Source organism: Bos indicus, chromosome 11, assembly GCF_029378745.1.
Source record: "Bos indicus isolate NIAB-ARS_2022 breed Sahiwal x Tharparkar chromosome 11, NIAB-ARS_B.indTharparkar_mat_pri_1.0, whole genome shotgun sequence".
NCBI lineage: Eukaryota > Metazoa > Chordata > Mammalia > Artiodactyla > Bovidae > Bos > Bos indicus.
Genome location: NC_091770.1, coordinates 62,334,400 through 62,353,287, shown reverse-complemented (window position 1 = coordinate 62,353,287; position 18,888 = coordinate 62,334,400). Strand labels below are relative to the sequence as shown.

Below are 18,888 nucleotides of genomic sequence, written 5' to 3'. Positions count from 1 at the left end.
CGAATTTATGGGATAAAATTAAGCAGCAGGGAAGACCAAGGAGATATGGTGAGGAAGTCAGATTTCACTGGGCACTTGGCGTGATGAGGCTAGAAGCTGGGGGTGGAGCGAAGTAGAAGGACTAGCCAAAAGTGGGATCCCTAACAGTACCATAATACAAGGAGGCCCTTGTTCAGTCAGCAGCCTCGCTTAACACGTTCCCTTCCTTAGTGTGTCGGTGACCATAGTAACAGTAGGGCCGAGCCTCCCTTCCGAACATGCGCAGTGCAGAGCGAACGCAGACGCGTCCTCAACAACAATGTACATCTTTTTTCTTGAGGAGAACTACAACTCCCAAGAGACCGCTCGGCGTCGGCGCACCGCCTCCCGCTGTGGCCCTGCCCTGTCCCCTCCCTCCAGTCCCGCCCTCCCGGTAGTCCCCTCCCCTCCCTCCGAGCGTGGGTCAGAGACCCAGAGGCGGTGGAACCGTCGGGGGGCGCTGCCGCCGCCGCCGCCTCCAGCAGCAGCACCAGCCTCGCCGCGCGTTCGGATTTGCCTCGAGCCCTCCCGGAGCGCATCACAAGGCGGATCCGTGGCTATTCCTCCGCCCGCGGCTTCTCCAGCGTTCGGCTCCGCGGCCAACTTCCCCTCGCTGGGCTCGGCCGGCTGGCGAGCAAGGCGGCGGCGGAACGCCGGGCTGTCTGCTCGCGCTGCCCGCGCACGCACACTTCTCCCCCCTCGCTCCGGGTCTCGGGGCCGTGCTGGGATTCCGGCCACCAGCAATTGTCCGGTGAGTGTGGCCGCAGGAGGGGTCGTGGCGGGGCCGCCGAGGGGTGCGGGCCAGGCAGGCGCGCAACTTCCTCAGCGGCTTACCGGGGCGGCCGGTCGGCGGGCTCTCCCCGCCCGCCTGCGCGCCCCCGCGCCGGAGGCGGCCGGGAGCGGAGTTTGCGGCGCCGGCATCCCGCGCCCTCGCAGGAGGAAGCGCCTTTGTCCGGAGCCTGCCCGGCGCGCCCTCCCCCTCTGCCTGGGAGCCGGCGCGAGGGTGGCCAAGTCCGAGCCCCGCGCCCGGCGCAGGGTCGCCAGCTGCCGGAGGGGAGCTCCGCGGGGGCTGGGAGCGAGACCGAAACCAAAGGGAAACAAAAGGGGTGATGGGCTTTTCTTTTGTTTGTGCGAAACTGTAACTTCTTTTTCCTTTCCTTACATAACACAGACTTCCAAGTTAGTCATTCTTTTTATTATGATTATTGTCATCATCTCTGCGTGTCCCTTGCGTTTCCTTTCATCTTTGGATCTCAGAGCACTTAAAAACATTAATTAATTACACCTCCGGGGCCCCGACGAAACAAGTTAATAAGCCCGTTTCTGTAAGTGGGTAAACTGAGGTTCAGAAGAGCTCTCTAATTGATGGATACGCTTGCTCCTCCAGCGCACCTGGTGTCTGAAGACCTGAAAGCATTTATAAGTAAGAACTCGTTCTCCAGTGCCCCGTGGAAAAGTTAAAGATGTTCCTTTTACTTACAAGCTAACTAAAGTCTAAAAGAGGTCGAGGTACTTGTTAGGTAGTTCAAACAATAACTCTTCTTACATAGTATTTGCATTTTAAAACCTCAAAAGTCAATTGAAAAATGCCCGGAGTGGGGAAAATACTGTGATCATAAACTCACCTCACCCATCTACTTTTATTTTTTGTACATGTAGGTTTCTTACAAGGCAGACGAGCAGGGATGGGGGTGGGAGGACAGAGACTTTTTAACGTAGGCTTCACAGATTTTAATCACTGCACACAAGGAAATGTGTCTTGGTTTTAACAGCCTTCCCATCGTTTAGTCATCAGATAATTGAGTGAGCGCTTTATCCACAAGGTGCTGGTTGTGCTAAGAACTGAAGGTTTAAATATACGAAAAGGTCATCTATTTGTTTTGGTTCAAAGACGATGTACTTCTCTTAGTCTGCAGAATGTTATTTTGTTTTCATAGCAGCTGATCTTTTGTTTAAGAACTGGCTTTGTCTTTTTCTACATTGTGTATGTGTTACCTTCATAATTGAGCAGAAAGGCTAGTGTTTTTGTTGTTATTTACTTTGCATAGTAGTGTGAATTTAAATTTCTGAATTGTGGAGAAGGTTCAGTTTCTCCAGTTCTTGTTTCAATTTATGGCGTTTTCTTTGTAACTAACAAAGAGAAAATGTTTTCTCAGAGTGATCAGATTTATAGCTTTCAAAACATTGTCCTTCTTGTACAAATACAGCATACAAATTCCTTATGTTTTTCACTTGCACCAACAACCTCTTGTGGAGGAAGATAATTCTGAGGACAAGTTTATTTTGGTAGTTGACCCAAACTAGAAGGTACTGCAAATTTAAATCAAGCATCATTTCTGAGGTGAATAATGATCAGAACTGTAGTAACAAGACTTTTTCTTATCTGTAACTCTTTTCAATTTAATTTTGTGTTTTATAGTTGCCCCTAGATTTTAGATTGTGGTGATTCCATCAGAAAAGGGAAAGATGTTCTTATTTTGATATTTTCCCCCAGTCTTCTAACCTGTTCTCTTCCTGTAGTATCTTGAAAGAGATCTTGACTTTAAAACAAACAGTTGGAAAATAGAACAGTTAAGTGTATGGAAAGATGCATGTAGTGTAGTGGTTATAATACTAAATCTAATAAATTTAAGACTTTGAAAGAGAAAACTGTCACCTAGATTTTTATTAATAATACCAAAGTGCTGTCGTATAATAGTGGTATTTATTGACTTTAAAAAAGAAAAAGAGATCCTGGGAATTGTCTCTTTGTGGAAGATTTGGGGGCAGGGAGAAATCTGTGCTCTCCTTAATATTTTCATTGAAGTGACCTTACAGTTGGTTAAGTTGAACTTTCTCTGCAGCATTTACAACCCAGATTTACCAAAGGCATTTATTTGTACTTTAAGAAAGCTACTAACACAATGTCTGCTCAGTCACTGGAGTCCAAAGGCAGAAGTTAGTGTTGACTGTCAAAAGCCTGGCATTGCAGGTTTTCCTAGTTTCTTTGGAACCCCTTAAAGGAAATGACTGAAAAAGTACAGGGCAGGGAACTGAGTCTAGTATGCTAACTGCTGCTGAGCCAAGTTTCAAGGGGAGGCGTAAATGTGCTTCCATCCGTCTTTGTTTCAGCTTCCTTTCAGGTTGTCAAAATGTCACTTCTATATGAAGAGTTCTGTGAATTCAGAATATGCCTTATTGTGGTTGTCCAGTAGGTCAGATGATAAGGACTGTAGTAGTCATGCTCTGTGAAGAACTGTTTACAGACAGAAGCTTCTGTAGCTAAAAAGAGATTTTAATCTGGACGAGTTTGAAAACTAACATTCTCACATAATATGCCTTAATCATGGCACATCAGTAGAGACCTTTTCTCATATTTATTGAATCAGGAAAACTTATATGGATTATTTTGTTACATCTGTTGTAATTGTATATATGAAAACATAATGACAAGCACATGATGGCACTGAGAGGTGGTGCTAGAAGTTTCTTTGGAAAAATCATGCTGTTCCATGAAGTTGCATTTGTGTCTTTTAATTGAGGAGAATAAAAAAATGTAAAAGCCAGTAGAAAGAAGAAAGAAAATCGGTAGAATGAAGGAAACCCGATGAAGATATTTTTAAAGAGTACAATAATACAGATTCCCGGCAACAGTATGTAAGGGACAAAATTCTAGCTAAGGTCAGTAAACAGTGAATTCCACTTAGCACTTTCTGTTTATAGATCACTAGCCTTGTTTTCCAGATTCTCTCTAAATATATCACATAGGAAATGTAAATAGAAATCATTCCTTCAAGGGATTTGAGTTGTTGGGAGGTTTTGTTTTTTTTTTTACACACATGGTAAGGGGGGTTTATTGTTTTTCTTTGATAGAGTTCGACCTCTGTTAGAGAACAGTTTCCCCCAGACTAATGTGTAGGAACCTCAGTGCAAGAAATACTGGACACTGAAAGAACTAGATATAATTTCAGGTTGTACCACTAGCTTTTATATATATATATATATATATATATATATATATATATTCTCTCAAAAGAGCAATTCTAATAATTGTTCCTTCCAGAGGTTGAAAATAATTGCACGTAGGAAGTCTTACATAGTTTTTGTTTTTGCTGAATGAATTTGCAAGATAAAGAGCACAAGATTTCTTGAGTCAAAGAATTTATTTCATTTTGAATAGAGGTAACTAATTGAAACATGAACATCTGATTGAAGCCCTTCAATTAGCATAGCTTTCTTCAGAAATAAACTCAAAGGGAAAGAGCTTCATCAGGTACTTTAAAAGAACTGAATTGCAAATGAGTCTAAGAAGACCTGGTTATTTTTTTCAGAATGTTGTACATGTTTTAGATATTTTGCTACGATAAACTCCATTTCAGAGAAATAGAGTTCTACAATTACTCCTTATATCACCCCCGTAATACTTTTTTACACTTCAAAATACCATTTACAGAAAATAGAATATGTTGCTGGTGCCTATGAGAAAATCCTGACATTTGTCATCCCCCAGTTAATCATGACCATCCATGTAGTTAAAAAAAAAGTTTTTAATTGAATACACATGTAATTTACTTCCTTCCTTCCTTTTTGAGGTGTTTATTGCTGATCTTTTATTTTATAACGTACCTCTAGGGATGTTGCTACTTCTAAAAGTATGTAGTACCCCCGCTTAGTTTCCCACCATGTTCTGCAGTTTTTCCTATTAATTTTTTGGCTACAATTTGCTTTTCCCTCTAAATTGTCTAAAATGAGCTAAGAAATATTGAAACATACTTGACAAGAAATACAGTCAGTAATTTATTATGCTAAGCTTCAGCTAAATTTCAAAATACAAGGTTCATTGAATCTATTTTGGAAATAAGAAATTTACTTACTTTAAAGGTGGCGGATATAGCTAGTAGATTTCAACTTGGGTACCAAATCTGATTGCCTGGTGGTACTGCCTAGAGTGCCATGTAGAAAACATGGAGTCCTGGTTCAGGCTCAGCAGGGCAGAGTGCTGTGATTAGCAATTTCTGCTGTGCACTTTTGGCATGAATGCCAAACATTCATTTAGTGTTTTTTGGATGCCTTTTATGTGTCAGGCATTGGTCTAAATGCTAATAGCACACAAACTAAAATCTCTGCCTTATGGTGTTTACATTTTAGTAGGGACACAGACAATAAAATAAGTAAAATATTTTGTGTTTTAATGACAAATGACCTGGATTCTTTTAAGAAATAAATAGCAAGAAATCAGAGAGGGAGGGGTAATATAACTTTAAAAGCAACTCAAGGGTCATATCCATCAAATGCATTGTATGGTCCTTAGATCCTGCTTTGAGCAAACTAACTGTAAAAGACATTGATAAAAAATTTGGGAAATTTGGACATTGGGATATTTAATAAAAAGGAATTGTTTTTAGGGTATAATGTATTGAACATGTAATGTAGTTTTAAAACAAGAGCCTTACCTTTTGGAGATATATACTTATGAATTAAAATATGATATCCAAAGTTTTTACTTTAAAATAATTGGAAGGGGAGAGGAGCATAGATGAAACAGTATTGGCCACGTATTGAAAGTTGTTGAAACTGGATAATGGATACATGAGATTTCTTACTTTCTACTTCTGTGTATGTTTGAAAATTTCTGTAATTAACAGTTTTACACACACACACACACACACACACACACACAAAGCAGAAAGGGAGAAGAGGGGATATATGGGATGGGAGTGTGGAGGTAGTAATTATCTGAGTAAAAACCTGAAGGAGTTGAGAGCAAAAAGCCTTGGAGCTAACTTTGGGGCAGGACATTCCAGGTGGAGGGAAGAGCAATTATAGTGACCCTGAGGTTGAAGTTTGATTGGAAGGCAAGAAATGACAAGAAAATCAGTGTGTCTGGGTTAGAGTGAGAGAGAATAGCAGGGGATAGTCAGAAATACGGGGCTTCTCAGGTGGCACTAGTGGTAAAGAACCCACCTGCCAATGCAGGAGACTTAAGAGACATGGTTTCAGTGCCTGGGTCAGGGAGATGCCCTGGAGGAGGGCATGGCAACCCATTTCAATATTCTTGCCTAGAGAATCCCATGGACAGAAGTGTCTGGTGGGCTATAGGCTTTAGGGTGGCAAAGAGTCAGGCACGACTGAAGCAACTTAGCAGCAGCAGCAGCAGTCAGAAATGTAAATGGAGGGTAGAGGAGACCAACTAGTATAGGACTTGGTTGTTCATCCTTCCTTTAGAGTAAGGATATTTATTTTATACACTTACCTAAAATAAGTCTTTAGCCACCCTGGAAGCTCTGCACTTATTTCAACAATACTGCTGCTGCTGCTGCTAAGTCGCTTCAGTCATGTCCAACTCTGTGCGACCCTGTAGATGGCAGCCCACCAGGCTCCTCCGTCCCTGAGATTCTCCAGGCAAGAATATTGGAGTGGGTTGCCATTTCCTTCTCCAAAGTATGCATGCATGCTAAGTTGCTTCAGTCGTGTCTGACTCTGTGCAACCCCATAGATGGCAGCCCACCATGCTCCTCCGTCCACAGGACACTCTAGGCAAGAGTACTGGAGTACTGGAGTGGGTTGCCATTTCCTTCTCCATCAACAATACTAGCATTACTCAAATATTTTTGGAACTTTAAAAAAATTGCCTTCTAACCAGTTTAAGAGCCACACATGAAAATAGCTCATTACTTTCTATTTACTCCTTGTTTTTAAGGAAAAAGGGGGTATTAGCTACATGGTATCTCATTTTATTTATCAGATATGACTCAGAAAGGATTTTAACAGAAAGAAAATAGGAAATAACTTCAGGCTATTTGTGAATATCAGATCTACTCTGAGAAGGCCATGATTGTTTCTGAAAATCAGATCTACTCATAGACTGAAGAGGAGTTTTAATAATGTCCTAGACAGTTGTAGCATCATTTAGAATAAGGATATAACCTGTGAGAATGACTAACATGGGAGAGACTATACTCATTTGAATATTTAAGTTCTGTCTCATACATGAAAACACGTATACACACAAGACCATGCATATTTCTTAATACTTAAGTATTTGAAACAGTCATTGCTGATAAGTTTTGTGTCATTGATCCAAAATGGAAGAGATGGCATTTATCATCATAATGAAACTATATAACTTTCTTGTTGCTATGGCATACATTTGGAATTGAAAGACTAGCATGCGTTTAGTGTTAGGAATCTGGCTTTCAGGTCTTCTTAGGTTCATGTTTCAAATCTCAGATTAGTAGTTGTTTTAAGAACATGCTGATTTCCCACGAAGAGCTCTTTTTAAATCTGTATTAAAATTACAGAAAAATCAGACCCCCCCCCATCCTCCAAGTGTTTGAAAGCTCCCCTTCCCCGAAAAAAAAAACTCCATCAATAGGAGTTTTTTTAGTTATCTACTTATAGGACAATGTAGATGTAAAGATTATTTTGAAAATTTTTATACTAGTTCATTTTTTTAATAGGAATGTTTTTCAACCTGAGAAACTTAACATTTGAATGCTTTTTAGTAACACTGAATAAAGAAAACATCCTTTTTCCAGTCAATTATGCATAATAAGAAGGCACAATATTTTCTTTAACCAAAAATATGATACGTAGATCTCTGCAAAGAGATCAAACTAGTCAATCCCAAAGGAAATCAACCCTGAAGGAATGAAGCTGAAGCTGAGGCTCCAATACTTTGACCACCTGATGGGAAGAGCCGACTCATTGGAAGAGACCCCCATGCTGGGAAAGAGTGAAGGCAAATGGGGAACAGGGTGGCAGAGGATAAGATGGCTAGATAGCATCACCAAACTCAATGGATATAAGTTTGAGCAAACTCCAGAAGATAGGGACAGGGAAACCCGGTGTGCTACAGTCCATGGGTTCCCAAAGAGTCAGACATGACTTAGCAACTGAACAATAGCAACAAACATAGAAATTAATGGAATTAAGTAGAAATTATGAAATTTTATTATATAGTAGATTACTAACAGTGACCACTAAGCACATAAATACATAACTGTATAAGAAATACTTTAACCAAGATTCCTATTTTTCAGAAAATTGTTAGGTATCTAGTTCTTTAATTCACTCAAGAGTTTTTGTCCTTTTGGTGGATAGATAGGTAGATAGCCAGATCCTTTCTTCATATACTGCACATACTATTAGGATTAAGCTGCTTGGCTGGATTATTTAATGTGTTTTAAACACTGTCCTTTGAGCATGGAACATAGGCCATGTTTAATTTTTGGGCTTTCCACTAACTGTGGAAGTCTTTAACAAACTGTCTGATTCACCTGTGAAATAAAAGTGGTGGTAGTTTTTTGGAAAGGACTTTGAAATTCTAAGAGGTGACTATACTTGAAATAACAGGCAGTCTTTTGATTTGGTGGTAGGATTATGAAGCTGTTTTCTCATTTCCACTTTTTGTGGAATAAATAACTTATGAAGGAGGAGAAAGAGAAAGAGGGAAAAGGGAGAGAGCAGGAGAAAGAAGGAAAGAAAAAAATCATCTCTCACAAAATAGTAACCATGACCAGAAAGCCCTAGTAACTTGGATCTACTTAAGTGTCTGTGACCTAATGAGCTAAGATTCAAACTTATAAATGCAGTAGAGAGTAGTAATAAGAATACAGCTTCTCTTTTAAGGAAAAAAGTTGCTTTGCAAAAGGGCCGTGTTATATTTCACATTGACTTGAACATTATGACCATGATAAAGCCTGTATTTCATTTGGAGTGAATAATGATGATGGTGATTAACAATAGTTTATAGAATTATATGAAAATTCAGTCTATTACTTAAGCTCTGTTGATGGTTGCAGCATCAGGTTCCAGGTTATTCTATTCACCTTGTGCGTTGCAAATACTCATATTCCACCTCTGACTTCATCTCTGTTTCACGCTCATCTTCTTCTCTGCCACTGGCTGGCTCTGTTTATCTTCCTTCGCTAGCTTTAGTAGAGCCCATTGCTCTTCCACGTTATTTTCTGCCATTTTTATACTTAGAAAGTGGATTCGGAATGAATTCAGGGCCTAAAAGAAGTGACATGCAGATGGCAAGTGTAGTACTTTTCCTGTGTGTCTTACCTAGTTAGCTGCTTTTTATCTTTTTTTGCCGTTTTTATGGTGTGTGTTGTAGTGGAGAGATAGTGTATTGTGTCAGCTGGCACTCAGAGATAACTGACCTAATAGGATGGAATACTTTTTGAACTGAGTAATGTAGGAAATAGTAATAAACTCAGCCTCATAAGTTAATCCTGCATCCATCCACAATCTATACCTCAGCTAGCCTACTGGATTTTCAAAAGCTGTTTTCAGCTTTTGGTGTATGTTGTTGTCTTTTCTGAAAATGTCAAACAATCAAGAACTTCACTGTAATAATAATTGTAAATAGCCTTGGGGAAAAACTGTCTGGACTTCCGTTGAGCTGTTTTCTGACAGTGGAGAGGAAAGGAGAAAAAGATCAGTAATGTGATGAAGTCCTTTATAACTTCTTCTGTCCATAGAGTGAATTATAAGGTGACTGGCCCTGATTTTTCTGCTAGTTGTAGTGTTCAAGGTATCTATCAGTTGCCTTAACCTTCAGAAGGCACAGTTCAGTTTAATTTTACTTTTTAACGATAAGCGAAAACAATTGGAGGTGTGTGGTTCTTCTGAACCTTAGAGTTGTACTCCTGGTTCTTGGCAGATACTATCCACGGTACTTAGTGTTCCTGTGGGTTTACACCAGATTTAATGAACTGCATGTACTGGAAACACTGAAAGCTGATTTTCTTTAATTTTAGACTACAGTTAACATAATGGATTTTTCTTCAGATTGTCTCTCACTACCATACTTTAAATGTACCAAAGGACTAAAACACCCAAATTACAAAACTAGTTAAGTTTATCATTCATGAGAAAATGTGTGAATTGTGTGTGTTTTATAAAGTACGAGCTGCTAATTAGAAACCACCGTCCTATAGACAGACTTCATGTATCTGAAAGCTTTTCAAATTTACTTACTGCTTTATTGTAATTTTTGTTTAAAGTAGGAAGATTCAGTCTCTGAATTAGTCCTGTCAGGTCACTGAAAGGCTGTGAATTTTGAGGTAGACTCTTAAACTGATCAGCAGAGAGCAGATCTGTGATGTCAGTGGTCCCAGATCTTTTTAAATTTCATCATGGACATTTCCTCAACAGAAAGTAAATCCCATTTTCTGAAGCTTCTTGATTGTATCACTTTTAGAAATGGCACACTGGTTTATCTGCAGATAGTTGAGCTCTTAAAGACCAATCTTTTTAAGGCTTTCACCAGAATTTGCCTCCTGAGGCTGTCTTTTAAATGGCTTCCAAAAAGGATTTGCTGCTTTTCCAAGCTGAGTAGGCTGTTAACAATTCAATATGCCCCCTCATTTTCCTCCTACCTCTTAAATTGAAAGCGCCTTCATAGCACCTAGGTGCCCTGAGTCATCATGGCTAAATTCTAAAGAAGAATTGTCACATGGAAACACTCACCATGAAGTAAAATTGTCAGAAAACAATCTGAGTCAGAGATCATTCATGGATCACAGTGATACAACTTAGAGGTTGTGGGCTTCATTTAAATCTTTGAATGCACTTTCCTCTAAGTCTTTATCATAGGACTTGTAAATTTCAAGGACTTGTTTATTCCCAGTTAAATTTTAATTGGTTTGATTTTTATTATCTACTACATGAAAATGATTTACTATTTTTAATAAATGTATCCAAAAGGAGAAGCAGTATGGTTCAGGATAAGAACATCTCTTAATTCAGGAGTCAAGAGACGTAGAGTTCTGGTCCATTTATTTGGGATGTACCTCACGTATTTCACTTAATGTCTTAGCTTCCTTTTCTTTACAAGGAAGGTCAGGAACTCTATGAGAGCCCTCTTTGGAACCAACCCATGGCAGATAAAACTAATAGCTAACCCCCAAATGGCCCTAGACTCCTTTTTGGTACAGCACTGTCAGCACCTATATGGTTGGCACTCTAGATGAAATCTGTCATCTCAGCCTTATAAGGTCCCTTCTAACTCCGTGATTCCATGACTTCCCATAGACCATCTCCCTCTCCCAGTCTTTACTGTCTGTTTTCACATGAGCGTCAGGGTTGAAACTCACTAGGTACATTTAAGCATTCTTATTCTTTGTAGTCAGGGATAGCATGTGTATATTTCACACAGGACTGTAGACTGATGTTTATACCTGCCCAAAATGCATGTGTAGAGACCTCATCCACAATATGACAGTGTTTGGAGGTAGGGCCCTTGGGATGTATTTAGGTCATGAGGGCAGAGCCCTCCTGAGTGAGATCAGTACATTGTAAATGACCCTGGAGGGATTTCTCGCTCCTTCTATCACGTGCTGCTGCTGCTGCTGCTAAGTCGCTTCAGTCGTGTCCGACTCTGTGCGACCCCATAGACCGGTAGCCCACCGTCCCTGGGATTCTCCAGGCAAGAACACTGGAGTGGGTCCCCATTTCCTTCTCCAGTGCATGAAAGTGAAAAGTGAAAGTGAAGTCGCTCAGTTGTGTCTGACTCTTAGTGACCCCATGGACTGCAGCCTACCAGGCTCCTCCATCCATGGGATTTTCCAGGCAAGAGTACTGGAGTGGGGTGCCATCGCCTTCTCCTTCTATCATGTGAGGACATGGCAAAAAGATTTGTGAATGAGGAAATGTTAGGTGGGCCCTCACCTGACATCAGATCTGCCAGTGCTTTAGTCTTGTACTTCTTTGTCTCCAGAACTGTGAGAAATAAATCTCTGTTATTGATAAGCCATCCAGTCTATGGTATTCTGTTATAGCAACCCGAATGGACTAAGGTATGTTACACTATTAAGAAAAAATGATTGGAGAAAATTCATGGGTACACTTAAATTTCCAAGTGAAGTGGAACAAGTCACAATGGTCAATGATAACTTGATTGACTCATTCTAACTCCTAAGTGTTTCTGTGGCAAAAACCTCAGGTTAGTGAAGTTCATAGAAATGTTGTGTCTGTTTGGAGGGCACATAACAAAGCAGAATGTATCCTAAATTGAGAGAGAAGAGGCCTGAGTTCTAGCTCTGCAAACTTTTTAACCTGGTTAATATCTTCATCTATGTAATGATAACAGACCAGGGCTTCTTGGGCATTAATACAGTGTGTGAATTATCTGGGGGTCATAATTAAGTGCATATCCTGATTTAGTAAGTCTGGATGGACCTTGAGATTTTGCATTTTTAACAGTCTTCCAGATGTGCTACTACTGTATGCCAAGGACCCGAGTTTGGTTTATGAAAGTGCTGTGATGGTATGAGGCTCTTTGTGCTGGATCTTTAAATTTTTACTTCTTTCTTTCCACCTGTTTCACATCATCCATTAAACTTGTTTTTTTTGAACCCTCTTGTTTTCCTAGACTCATTCTCTGTTTTCTCAGGCTAATAGCTTCTTTAGTTTTGCTGTTTTTCTTTTTCCAGAACCAACTTCATAGGTGGTCAGTCATTCAAGTTAGTATGGTAATATAATAGAACAGAAAGAGGCTTTGATTTGAAGAAAATTGGATTCAAATTCCTGCCTCACTGATTAGCAGCCTTATGTAGTTGACTCGGTTTACCTCTCAAACCTTTGAATACCTTCCAGATAGGGTTGTTGAAAGGAGTAGAAATTATATGTAAAGCCCTCAGCACAGTGTTAAGTGTTCAGTAGGTGCTCAGAACTCAGAAGCTGTGTTTATTCTTATTGGCATCCTGATTTGGTTTTGTAGAGGAGAAAAAAAGCTGTGGAGATCACTTACTATCTCTGGATTGCTAAATCCAGTGACACTTCTCCACTGTTTATAACCTGACTTCTCAGCAGCATTTGATATTGTTGAAACTTCCTGCTTTTTGAAACATTCTTCTTCACTTCCGGGACACCATATACCTTACACTAGTACTTAATGCTGTTGCTTTTTTAATGTCTTTCAGAAGCTGCTGCTGATCTTGTAGAATCCTAAATTTTGAATTCCACAAGGCTTAGTCTTAGATTAGGTTTTCTTCTCTTATTCTGTACTCTTCCTAGGTAATTGCTTTTGTATGTTGAAGATTTCCAGGTCTTTATTTCCATCCCAAGCTCCAGACTTATATATACAGTTGTTTTCCATTGATGTCTCAAATGTAACTCAGATTCTCGTGTTCAAACTAATGGGAACCTGAAGAATACTAGACTGTAGAGGTTTTTGAAGAATGAGTTATTACCCTTCAAAAAAGTTAATTTCCAGCTAATTTCCCCCCAAGTTCTCTTTAGCAGGAAATAGTTTGTATACTAAAATAATTATTTTAAAATAATTGACAAAATAAATATTAAAGTAAATAGAAGTTGACAATCAGAACTGTAACAGTAAACCTTTATTGAGCTGCTGCTTTGTACTAGGCACTTTGTTTCTTTCTCATAACAACTCATTGAAGTGTAATATAGGTAATATAGGTAATGTTAGATTAAAAGTTAATACACTGTAATGTTTATAAGTAATTTACTGATCTGGGTCTCAGTTTCCTTCTCTGTGAAACAGAGATGATATTATTATTTGTCTCTTAAGAACATTAACATCTCTTAAGAAGTAATTAAAGAATTAATATGTAAAAGTCTTTGAAAAATATGCCTGGTACTTATGATAAGCACTGCATACATGTTAAGATTATTACTTATTAGTTATCTTAAGTTTACAGGAGAATAAACTGAGCCTCAGTGAAATTGGTTCAAGTCTCACACCTATTAAATGACAGTGTCAGGCATCAGCATAGACAGTCTGACTCCAGAACTCTCTTAACCACTCTGTTTCACTTCATCTCAACCAATAAGAATTTATCTCATCCTTTTGCACACAGACTCTAAATTAATGGTCTCATTGTGATCATAAGAGAATTATAATTCACTTCAACACTCACACCTGGTGTTTGAAATATAGAAGATCTAAAATATGCAGGTAAAATTTCACTTCAGTAAGATAGGAGAGAGCTTCCCTGGTAGCTCAATCGGTAAAGAATCTGCCTGCAATGCAGGAGATCCCAGTTCGATCCCTGGGTCAGGAACATCTCTTGGAGAAGGAAATGGCAATCCACTCCAGTATTCTTGCCTAGAGAATCCCACGGACTGAGAAGCCTGTGGGCTACAGTCTATGTAGGCAAGAGTCGGACATAACTTAGTGACTAAACCACCACCGAGATATGAGAAACACAAGGATATACATCTTAATTCCATTTTATTTCATGTGTATTTTTGTTTTTTCCCTTTTCTTGTTAGCAGTTAAGTCACCAAAATCCCTAGAAAGTGGAAGTCCTAATTCTGTATTACTCTTAAGTGACTTTAATTGTCTTTTACTTATTCTGTTAAATTCTCTCTGCTGAAATTTTCAGAATGATTTGGAGGCTCAGTAACATGTTGTATCCACATAGTATGCTTAAAATTAATAATTTCTATGATTTTGATTAACCTCTTGAAATTATGTAGTGATTTGTTTGTTTTCAGATGTCTAAGATATTTCAATTTCCCAAAGAATTTTCCTTTGAATTTTATCTGCTGCTTTTTGAATAAGAACTTTGATTTTAGCAGAATGATATCTTTATAGTTATCTGGTTATTATTTACAGTTTCTATAGTGGATTTGTCCCCCCATCCTCACGATTACTTATTTCTTTTTTCCCACTGTTGATTTTTTATTTTTATTCCTTTGCAGTAATTTTTTTTTTTTTTAACTTTGTGTTTAGACAGTATAAAGGCAGAAGATACAGAGTCTTTCATAGCCTTTGAACTTAATAGGGAGGTAGGGTAGGAGGTTCTTGAAAAGGAGTGGACTTTGAAAAACCAGAATCATCTATGGGGAAGAGTCTGTTTTTACTTGTTTTGGGAACTGAATTCTATGACCTAGTGTATTTACTTTGGGGAAATACTTAAAATGGTTATAATATCAGCTAAGACTCTATTGTGACAGAAAACTCCATTGAAACTGGCTTAAGTTGCGGCCGGCTGGGGGGATAATTTATAAGGGTTTGTGTAAACTGGTCCAGGATAGATGTAGCATCAAGAATAGCTCCACCCATGGCTCAAAGTCATCAAGACTCAGTTTCTGTATGTTTCTTAGTATTGCTTCCTCAGTGTTAACTTTATTCTCCAGCCATGCATGAGCAAAAGATAACTTTAGTCCATTCAGCCCCTAAATCCTTAATCTGAAAAAATTAACTATCTTTTTTCCCTAGAAGTCCCAGCAAAAGTCTTACTGTATCTCATGGATTCATACTCGTCCACTGCCCTTGTGGCCAAGGGAATGTGAAGTTGATTGTCTGGGACAGAGCCATGTACCCAGCTTTTGAGTTTGAGGGTTAGTCAACTACATCAGACACACATAAACTATATGTATTTACAAAAGGGGAATGAAGATATCATTATACCACCTGAAGGGTGATTGATTGATTGTTGGGCAGTGGAAAATAGATGTACTTTGTAGTATCTTTCCCATTTTAAGAGTTAGCACTCAACTAGCAAAGATCAGTTTGATTATTTTTTTAATATAATATTTAGTGCTAATTTGAAATTTGTGTGATTTCACTTCTAAATTACTATTTTAAAGCAGTATGTAAATGGGAATTGCTAGAATTTTCACCTCGAAGAGCTTTGAGAATGTATCAAAATTTAACATTTGGTGCTGTTTTAACAAATACCATACTACTAATTTTCCTATTAGCTGTAGTAATCCAATTTGTTGATAGCTAGTTCTTGTGAGATAAGGCATTGTCTTTATGGATTAACATCTTTTTCTAGGTTAACACTTCCTGGTGGCTCAGAGGTTAAAGCGTCTGCCTCCAATGCAGGAGACCTGGGTTGGATCCCTGGGTCGGGAAGATCCCCTGGAGAAGGAAATGGCAACCCACTCCAGTATTCTTGCCTGGAGAATCCCATGGACGGAGAAGCCTGGTGGGCTACAGTCCTCGGGGTGGCAAAGAGTCGGACATGACTGAGCAGCTTCAGAAGAAGAAGAAGAATGCCTTAAGCAGACTGGGCTCTTGGACCAAGAAGTTCATAAAGAACTATAAAATCAAAGATTCTCCTGGACACTGAGGGCCTTAGAGAGAGGAGGGAGGAGTAAGGGGTTATAAGGGACCCTAGTAAAGGCATCACATACTGATTTCTATGACTGATTTTAGTCTGAAAATGAAAACTAGATTCTTACTGAAAAAATGATATTGTAGGATTACTCTTGCTTTTTAACATCAAAAATATGAAGTGGTAAATGTTATTTACATTTCAGTCTCTAATACAATCATTTAGATACTGCTTCTAGTTCTTATGTTACATTAATATGTATATGAATGAATATATCCATCCCCATAGAGCTTTAATATTCTATAGTCTCTAGGAAATGTTAGTTTTTTCTTTTAAATTTCTTGACATCATAGAAATATTTATGCTTTATCCACCAAAATAAAATGAAGACTCCAAAGGATCTAATGTAAACGTATATTTAACATCATCTTGTGCTTTATTATTAAGTGCTACAGAATGAGCAAAACAGTTTTCATCTTGGGAGTTTACAGCTTTAATAGGAGATAGCATAAGCTCATACATACCTATAATAAAAAGGTTTTATAAGAATAAGAGTTCAGGGGATAAGGAAAAATTCCGTGATTGGAAAAGGAATATCAAAATGGGTCTTGAACCATTAACAGAATTTCTTTTCAACTAAATAGTGAAAACATTAAAACAGTTTCTGTTTACTGAGCATTTGTCATATATTCAGTTTCATTTTTGTCAAAAATACGTGGTATATGTGACAGAGAGAGGGACAGCCATGGCACTTTATATTTGGAAGACGTTGGAAAGAATTTGAAGTACAGTGAATTCAGAAGACACAGGATTTAAAACTTAAAAATTGAAGTAATGGAGCTTATTGGGACACATCAGTTGGGGACCTTTCTGTTTCAGCCACCACAATAGCTCTTCCTAGTGTAAATAAAAATTTGAGAATCATTTCTCACAAAAATTACATTGTTTCTCTGTAGGTAATCAATGATTTGAATCAAAACTTAATAGTACATGACAGAAAACAACAAAATTCTATAAAGCAATTATCCTTCAATTAAAAAAAACTTAATAGTACTTACATTGCTTTGAAGTGAAATCACTTAGTCTTGTCCGACTCTTTCTGACCCCGTGGACTGTAGCCCGCCAGGCTCCTCTGTCCATGGGATTCTCCAGGCAAGAATACTGGAGTGGGTTGCCATTTCCTTCTCCAGGGGTTCTTCCCAACCCAGGGATCAAACACGGGTCTCCTGCATTGCAGGCAGATGCTTTATCCTCTGAGCTACAAATTAATCTAACATTAGAGTCATTATTAAAGAAATCCCTGTGACTATATGGATCACCAATATTAGCAGTTGTAGACTGTATTCTATATCTTATAGAATCAGCAGTGTATCTATTTACTTGGTTTTTATATAGATAATAGTGCATTTCACAAATATAGGATGGTACATTTAAGGTAGATTTTCCACAGTACAGTGTGACATTAAATGAGTGGTCTTAGAAAATTTGTAAATAGTCTAAATATTTACTGAAAAACATTTTCATAATAACAAAAAAGGGAATAATATATTTCATGAGCTATTAGACAAAGCCAGTTCGAATATGATTTTAATTGAAGTTTATTGAATTATATGAGAAAGAGCCCAGAGTAGTTTAAACAAATAAGATCAGAATTTATGGTCTTCTGAGCCTAGTATTTTTTTCACTGAATGTCAGGGGTATATATTAAAGTGCCTGCATTTATGTTTCTCTACAAAAGATTGTTCTGACAGTAAGTTTAAGTCATTTTCACAATTTATTTGCTATCTAAAAATTTCCCTTGACTTCACATTTTGTTCTGAATGTCTTGGTTTCCTTCCTCCACCTACACAATATTGAAGGCAAGTGAATCAAGAGTTGCAAAGTAACAGTGAATTTGAGAACCCTGGCCTTTTTTTCCCCCAAAACAAAATAAACCTTTATTATAAGGTTACTTTTTATTGATACTAAAAAAAGAGCTTTTTGGCGAGTGTTCAATAAATGTGTGAATAACCTAATTGATTTAGTGGAATGAATAGGAAGCTTTGCTATTTGTCTTTGTAGCTACTTGGCTCAGTAAACACAGTGATAGACCAAACGCTGCATGGTCTAAGGTAAAAACAAAACCAGAAACCCTTAAAGCCCTCCAAATGTATAGATCCAAAGAGTAAATTTCATGTCTGTGTCACGGCTTTCTAAGAGAAAGAGCAGTACTTCTATTACAACAAATAATCATGTTAATGTACATAAAACTCAATGTTTTGACCAATGTTAATATGTGAAAATATCAGTAGTGAAGCTTCTCCTTAAGAATAGTGAACTGTATGAAATTCAAAGATATGTGTGGAAATTTAAATATATATACTCTACAATAAAACTCCAATAAGGGCAGGAAGCATAATGAGGGCAAGCAAAGATAACAGCAGAAGCAAATTAAGAATTTTTTAAAAACTCATTATAGATAGCATATTCAACTCAGCCTATAAATTTTAGGTTAAAAGGTTGAAAAGGTTAAGTTTTAGGAAATTTTAGATAAAGACTAAAAGGTAAAATTTTAGGAAATTTTTGAGGTCCGATAAAAAGATACTCTGTATTGGGAGAAGAAAGATAAAGAAGTGTTGGTGGCAATTAAAATGTATACAGTACTTTTAAAAAGTACATTTGGAATCTGATCACCTAGCCTGAAATGCACAGAAGTGTATCATGTATAGGTTTATTTGCTTGTAAGACCATTAAATGGTTAAAAGTAGGAAATCTCAGAAGAATTCTAGGGGGAAAAGGAGTTTTCCCTAATTTTAAGGACTTCTTTAAAATATTTCTCAATTGTCTTTGTATCTATAATTTCTCTTAC

General features: G+C 38.1%; 1 protein-coding gene across 2 annotated transcripts in view; it reads left to right on the top strand.

Moving 5' to 3' along the window:
* Nucleotides 1-631: 631 nt before the first annotated feature.
* PELI1 (pellino E3 ubiquitin protein ligase 1) overlaps nucleotides 632-18,888 on the top strand; it is a 56,311-nt gene continuing 38,054 nt past the window's right edge. For both annotated transcript variants that reach the window (XM_019970391.2, XM_019970390.2), the window contains exon 1: nucleotides 632-769. The gene's annotated coding sequence lies outside the window, so the exon portion shown is untranslated. The remainder of the gene's footprint in view (nucleotides 770-18,888) is intronic.